An 8,087-nucleotide genomic window follows, 5' to 3' on the forward strand; every position below is an offset into this window, starting at 1 on the left:
AAGAGCTGCAGAATAAGTAAATTAAAAGACAAGGTTAAGTGAACTAGACAACAGAATCTGAAATAACTAAAATTCATAGTATTGTATACTGCTGGTCTTGCTTAGGGTTTGCTGAACACTAATTTCAAGAATAGCTTCTCCCTTTCCCTTAGCCTGTGTCATTAATCATGTTCCAAGGCAACAGGTTTCCATGACAGCAAACATTAACTCTCCTGCAGCACAGCCTGTTATTTCTGCTACAAACACAAAGCTTTCACTCATACACTGTAACCCAGCCCAGCTACCCTCATGAAAAAAGATCCCTGAAATATGCTAACAGACATTTAAATCAACAGCTCTATTTCCTTTGTACTGTGATCCTGCCTAGGAGCACGCACACTACTGAATTGAGCAGGAATGCTGTCAGCTCCCCCAGAAGGACACTGCTACCTGCTCTGAGCTCAGAGCTCTGCCAGCCCTCTACACCACAAATCCAGTGATGCAGCAGGATGATGCAGACTCCACGCTCATAAAGACACTGGCTAAAGGTAATGAAAACCCCACCATACAGATCAGCTGCAGAACTGAGACCTTTGGGTTTAGTCATCTCAGGCAGGGTGAGAGAAACTCCCCCTCACAGGAGCTGTGCAGACAGAAATAAATTCCTTCACACGCACTTGCAGGGGAGCAGAGCGTCAGGGACAGGCAGGGATGGGAGCTCTCCTTTTCCCTCTCTCTCTGGGACCTGCCTTGTTATTTTGAGGGGACTGTGGACTGAACATCTCTATCTTTGAAAGCTCCACTCACATTTACGCTCTGATCTTCCCTTATAAGCCAGCCCCCCCCAACACCTCATGTATTGGCTCTGCATGCTCCATTACCAATGCAGCACTTACTCTGTTGCCTTCTATTCCAAGGCAGGCGACCTGGTTCTGAGTTACAGCTCGACAGCCCTCTCTCTCTAGGGCCGTTCGGGCCAATGACACACGCAGACACCAATGTGGTGGACGGTCAAATGGCGTTTATTACTTCTTCTTCTGGGGTCTTATAGTCTTGGGGGTCTCTACGTCAAAAAGGGGTTTGCCTTTCTTATCTATGGTTAGTAGGGAATGGAAAAGTACTGGGTAAGGAGTGGAAAGTTGCTGGGTAAGGGATAGAAAGTTGCTGTGACAGCACTCTCCTTGTTAGTGGAGTTACATTCCTATTGTTAGTTTCTTATCTATGAGTACCAGGGGGTCTTATCTACGGGAAACCGAGGGTCCTGCCTTTCCGTCACATCCCGTCATCTTCCGCAGCGCCTCTTCCCTAGCTACCACATCTCCCCCCCCCTTTTCACAAATGAATGAGGTAGTCATGCACATAGGTAGTGAACTGAGGTATGAGGTTGTAACTTAACAAGGGAAAGGGATTTTGGGAAACCTGAGTAAGCTTTTGCCAGACAAGTTTGGAAAGTCTTGTGACTGACAGTGTTTCTTGGGTTGAATTCCCTGATTAAATTCACAGCAGTTGTCGTCGTCCTATGAACAGGATGTTGGCCCGTTCCAGGCGGCTCTGAACGAACGAGACTAGCTTGTTCAGCAGGCATGGTCCGAAGGTGACTGTTAGAAACAGCATCGCCAATGGACCTATCAGGGCAGAAATCAGAGTGGTTAGCCAAGGTGATTGATTGAACCAGGACTCGTACCAGCTCTGTTGGGCTTCCCTGTCTCTCTGCCTCTGAGCCAGTCTGTTCCGGAGTTCTGTCATGGAGTCTCTCACGACTCCCGTGTGGTCTGCATAGAAACAGCACTCCTCTCTCAAGGCGGCACACAGGCCCCCTTGCTGCATGAACAGGAGGTCCAGACCTCGCCTGTTCTGCAAGACCACTTCTGAGAGTGAGGAGACCGACTTCTATAGATAGGAGATGGATTTCTCGATCCTCTGCAGGTCCTCGTCAATCGTTGCCTGCAGCTGTGACAGTCCTTGGTGCTGTGTCGCTAGGGCTGAGACTCCTGTGGCCGTTCCGGGTGCTCCCAGGCCGAGCAGCATTGTGATAGTTATACCTGTCATTATTTCTCTTTTGTGGATCCGGCTGGGTCCCTCAAGAAGATGGTACATTTCTTCGTCTGAGTGGTACAAAACCCTAGGAACAATCAGAACTTGGACACAGAAGTCGATAGAGTCATTGAATTTGGGAAGAAACACACAAGGGCTCACTCCGGATCGCTGGCAAACCCACATCCCCGATGCGGATGGGATTGCCCACTTATTGTTTTTCCTGTTCGGCCTGCCAATTTTGGTGCAGATGTTACCTCCCCGCTTAGCTAGGGTTGAATTGCCAAAGCATCTGCCTCGGCCTGTGACTTGACTCAGGGTGATTCCTTTGCGAGGGGTGTCCCATCTGCACTGGTGAGGGGCGTCGGCTGAGGAATAACTGAAGGGAGTGTCTAAAGCGACTCCTTCGTAAAAGGGGGGTTTGACATCGTAACAAAGCCAGCAGGACTCGGTTAGGTTAGGGTTGGATTCGTTCAGGGATACAAAGGTAGCTTCTAACATACGAAGGATTGGGTCTGCGTCTGACTCGGTTAAGCGGCTCATCTGAAAGGTTTCTGCTTGACCGGTCGGGACATTGCTGACCCCTGTGGGTAAGGTTTTGGGGTAGGTTGTGTTTCTCCCTTTCGGCACACTTTTAATCACTTTGTTGGGTCCGACTGCTCGGGGTGCTGACGGCTGGAGCCTGATAATTTGCACGTTCACCCTCTCTTTTGACCCTTGAAGGACCACTGTCCACGTTCTGCCTGTGGCCCAGCTAGGGTGATCTGGCTGCAAGACCGTCATGTTGTAATCAGTGCACGCCCGAAAACTTGGGACTTTATGTTGGTTTCGATGGAAGTTTCCGTGGGAGAAGAATGGTATTTTGCAGCCAATGGGTGCCCAGGTGAATTGTAAAAATTTGTCTGGCTCTTGTGGGTCCCACCCAGGCCCCGACGGTCTGGCATCTGTAACTATGGTTTCGCAACCCCAGTGCCCACAATATCCCCACCCTGGGTAATTGCAGTAGCTTTTCCCAGGGTTTGAAGCTGGGCACCAGTAGGATAGGTACGAGTGTGTGACGTGTGTGGAATAGGGGTTTACCCTTGGCTGTCCTGGAAACCGGTCAGTGATGCGGAGCATCTGCTGATAGGTGCCTTGGTTGGGGGCAGTTTACTGCCAAGTGGCCTGCCTGGCCACACTTAAGGCACGCCATCACACTGGTTATTGCGGTTTGAACTGCTGCTTGAATGGGAACTAGATGTTCCTCCTTTGCAACGTGTCTGATCATGGCAGCTATACTGGACCCCAGCGGTAGCGACCTTAAAATGTCTTTGGTGGCTGAGTTACATTGCTGGCGTAGGCACTCTGCCATCACGGGACCCTTCGCCTCTGGGGGTAATGCAGAGGAATCTAATGCAGCCTGAAGTTTGTCCACAAACTGAGTGAAGCTCTCACTCTCACCCTGTTTTATGAGAGACCACGGGGATGGTTTAGCTACCACTTTAGAAGCATCACGGATAGCTTCTCGGGCAGCACGGGTTGTTGTCATGACCTCATGGGCCCGCAAGCCCTCAGCCTGTAGCTGGGGGGTGATCATAGTGGGGTCTGTGCCCATTAGCCTCTGTATGCTGGAGCCGTGCAGTGGGTGGTCTGCCCCTGTTATCGAGGCTAGCTGTTTGAGGCAATTATCCTCCCATTCTTGTTTAAAAACGATCATCCCCGCACCATCAAATATCATTCTACACGTCTGCTTAATATCAAAGGGAAGCATATCGTCCCCACCGAAAAGGCCGTCAATAAGTGTGCAAACCATGGCAGAATTAATTCCCTTATCCGCGATCGCTTTAACAATTGCTTGCACATCTTTCGGATTGACCGGTGAATAAATCCTTTGGTTTCCGCCTGCACCCCCCACACGAACCGGGAACACCAGAGTGGCGGACGGAGCCCATTCCGCACAAGCCATTTTTATTTTCCGCCAGTTTGTAAGCGGGGTTCGGTTTTTCTCTGGTAACTCCTTCACCCATGCAGGAGCGCTGTGGCTAGTAACCTTACACGCCACTGCTCTCTCTCCGTTAAAGCTAGAATCTGAGCCGGAGTCCTCCGACCCTGTCTCGGGCTCCGAGCTCGAATCCGAGTCCGAGCCGGAAGTCGAGTAAAGAAACGCTTCCGGGCTGCTCTGCCTTTTGCTCGGGCTCCGACCCCGCCCCTTCTTGCGGGGGTCGGGCCGTTCCCTCCCCCTGGGGTCCCCCCGCCTCCTGCTGGGGGAGGTCCTTGCCCTACAAGGACTTAATTTGAATAAAGCGCTCTGATTGGTCTTACGCGCCTCCGCGGGGGCCGCCCCGTCTCCCCGCTCGCCCGCGCATGCGTTGTTCCGTGGGCTGACTGCATTTCCGCCCCCCTTCTCCTCCTTTCCGCCCTGACCATGCGGTCCGGCGCCATTTTCAAACGCATATGGTGGGGGAGCTTTTTTATCGGTCTCTATGGGGTCCGACATTCTGGCCGCGTTCCGCGCCTCCTCCGCAAGCCCCTGCCAGAACGCCCGCGTGTGCTCCCCCCCCTCCGATGGTGAGTCCGCTCTCTGAGGGGGATCTGGCGTTCGCGCCTCCGCGTGCCTGTCCGGATCAGGCACCTCCGCGGTTTGTGTCGCTGCGCCCACCCCCAACTGCGGCACGGCTAATAAACAAGTTCGAGCGGCTTTCCAGGTCTCTTGCTCTTGTCGAGCTTTTTGCAGAGCCTGAACAACTCTGCCCCACGATTTTAAGGCTTTCCCTGAGCCCAAGGACATAGTGTCCTGCGCCAGGGCTTTTGTACAACTGTCCCACACGTCCGAATGTAGGACGTCCACGGGGCTTTCAATAGCCCCAAGCTTAATCAATCTCGACAATGCGAGAGTTAAATCCCTAAGTTTACATTCTATACCCCATTGCGCATGCATCTCTGTTACGACCTTCGCTATGGCTTCCATCGTCCAAGCTGGTCCGGGAGCGTCCTCCCCGCTGCGGTCAGACCTGCTGCCGCAGCCGCCGTCCTCGTTCCAGGAGTGTCCCCGTTCGCCGGGCGCAAGCCGCTGTCCCGGGTTCCGGCACCAGAATGTTGCCTTCTATTCCAAGGCAGGCGACCTGGTTCTGAGTTACAGCTCGACAGCCCTCTCTCTCTAGGGCCGTTCGGGCCAATGACACACGCAGACACCAATGTGGTGGACGGTCAAATGGCGTTTATTACTTCTTCTTCTGGGGTCTTATAGTCTTGGGGGTCTCTACGTCAAAAAGGGGTTTGCCTTTCTTATCTATGGTTAGTAGGGAATGGAAAAGTACTGGGTAAGGAGTGGAAAGTTGCTGGGTAAGGGATAGAAAGTTGCTGTGACAGCACTCTCCTTGTTAGTGGAGTTACATTCCTATTGTTAGTTTCTTATCTATGAGTACCAGGGGGTCTTATCTACGGGAAACCGAGGGTCCTGCCTTTCCGTCACATCCCGTCATCTTCCGCAGCGCCTCTTCCCTAGCTACCACATTACTCCTCCTAAGCAGAGGATAAAAAAATATGTTTTCTATTTAAAGGGCTGTGAAATAAAGGGAAAAAAATAGTAAGTAACTCTTTTGTAAGTAAATTATTCTGTTCAAGGAAAATTCAGATGCAGAATCACACCTGAACTTTACCTTGAGTTTCCCACTGGTGTTTCTGAAAGCACAGGTGGGTTGCAGGAGCAGCTGGGGAAGGTATTGAAGACATTCAGTGGCTCTTGGTTAAACAACTGATAGGAAGCAACCTAAATGTCAGTTTTCTTAAATTATTTTGAAGAACTGACACCTTTTAATGAACACTCAGAAATTCACAATGAAAAAATAAACAAAAATTATTAAAATTCATGAATCCTGTGTGATCCTGCTGCTCTTGCCTCTCACTCATCATGATTTGTCACATCTCTTTCACTTTGGACACTATTACATTTATTTTTATCTCAGTCTAATGTTTGTCTCTTCTTCCATGGTATGTGCAGAGGTGCCTCAACTTATGTGCTGCAAATAGTTGCATGACAGAGAAGCAGCTCTGTCCCAACAACTGAGCAGCAAGATCACACTAAGAGTCCTCCAGGCAGGGATGCTCACATGAAAATCAAGCAGCTTTTTGTTACATGCGGCTGGTGAGAGCAAGGAAGGGAATCTAGGCTAGCACCATGACTATGATTAATGGTTATTTTAGTAAATGCAATTTTGCAAACTAGGACATGTGCTGGAAGCTTGTCAGCAAGGTGAGAGTTTAGGTAATGGCAAAAGATTATCAGATGGGGAATATTTAGGAGCTTGCTAATAGTTTTTTTGGATAATAATTTCATACAGTTTCTCAGAAAACTTGACATTGAGCATTGCCTAGCATAGTCAGGCAAGCTGGAAAGAGAAACATCAACAGCAAATATAAATGGCAATGCTTCAGAGATTAGTGAATATGTACACCAAGATATATGCATCTCCTGCTCCAAGAAAAATCATGGAACTAAGACATCAGGAGACACAAATCCTCTGATGAGCTAGGCACTGCAGTGCACCAATCTGTTTAGGGTTCAGTTAGTGGCAATGAAGCTCAGAGAGATGGGAACAGGTGCAGTCTAACAGCAACCTAAAGGTGACCCAACAACAACTGGGCTTCATTTGGGCTTCTTCCCTTTGGAGAAAGACCTGAGGTAAACTGAATTCCATTACAATGTTACTTACCTGAGTGATCTCTTTCTCACTGAAGGTTCTAAGAAGTTTAAATACATGTTTTATGTTTCAAACCCACCTGTTTTTAAGTATGCAGGCAAAAGTCACATCAGCTAAGGCTCACCTCCTGCTTTGTGCAGCTCTCCTACACACAATAGCAGCAGGAGCCTGTAGATGTTTCTTGAAGCATGAACATAATTCAGCAGTTCTTTTATAGTACTTAACATGCTTTCCATTCATCTTTGTAGCACAGAGGCAGGTGGCACAACAGGCACACCATATTCCCAGGAATTTTTGCACTAGGGTGAGGAAACCAGACTAACTCCTTCACACTTACCAGACTAACTCCTTCACACTTCTCAAGCTGACACTGGATACACCAGTTTGGCAATGCTATTTACTTCAGATGCTACACTGATATGGCTGGTATAAGTACCTCTACCCAGTCCATTATTTTCTTCCATCAGGAATTCTCTTCAACTTGAAATGATGTAGCAAGAAGCCTTCCAGCTCTCCTTAAAATGACTGAAAAGAAGGCTTTTGTACCAAGAAATCTTTTTGGTACTCCTATTTTGATGTAATTCAGAATTCAACCAACATGACAGCTGTTAAGAGTCAGAGAATCACAGCACGGCTCCAAAAGGGAGTAAAATCAAACTACTGATGATTTCAGTTAGTAGAAGTCACTTATAAAGGCAAAGAGCAGAAGGAGCCTCTTTGCACATTCTGAAGTGATTTCTTAATCAATTAAACACTGTACTTTAAAAAACTTAATTTCAAACCATAAGAAAATAATATACTAATAACATAATTTCATTAATTTACTATTAAATTGGCTGTCTTCAGAGCTATTAAAGGTCCTTCAGAAATTTTCACTGTCTTTTCCAGGCTGAAAGCATGCTTTTGACATCAATACAGAGAAAACAGATGGATAAAATAATTATAAAAAAGAGCAACATGATGCTACAAACCAGTCTGTCACAGTTTTACTAACAGACTGGAAAGCACAGACAGAATAGTGGGCTGACAATCAGCAAAGTTGTGTTGTGTGAAAGTGCCCCCACTTTCCAAAAAACACCAATGTCCCTTCTGTAGGAATATGCAAACTGATGAGGAAGGAGGGAGGAATACCAAAGTCAGAATAAGCATTCTTATTCTGGGCATTTAAAAGATTATAAAGGGCATATAAAGATTAGAAAGACCTCTGAAAGAAAATATTGATTGTACATCCCAGAAATCAAGGGGAATGTTGAAGGGAAAGGCAACAATTCTTACATCATTCTGGCATATTTGTCTGATAACTTCCCTAATTTTTGTAGAGTAATTTCATGATTGGACAGAAACAAAACATCTAGCTGAGAGTTATGGGCTCAGATACACAGAATTTCTCTGAGC

The sequence above is a fragment of the Ammospiza caudacuta genome, chromosome 11, assembly GCF_027887145.1.
Source record: "Ammospiza caudacuta isolate bAmmCau1 chromosome 11, bAmmCau1.pri, whole genome shotgun sequence".
Classification (NCBI taxonomy): domain Eukaryota; kingdom Metazoa; phylum Chordata; class Aves; order Passeriformes; family Passerellidae; genus Ammospiza; species Ammospiza caudacuta.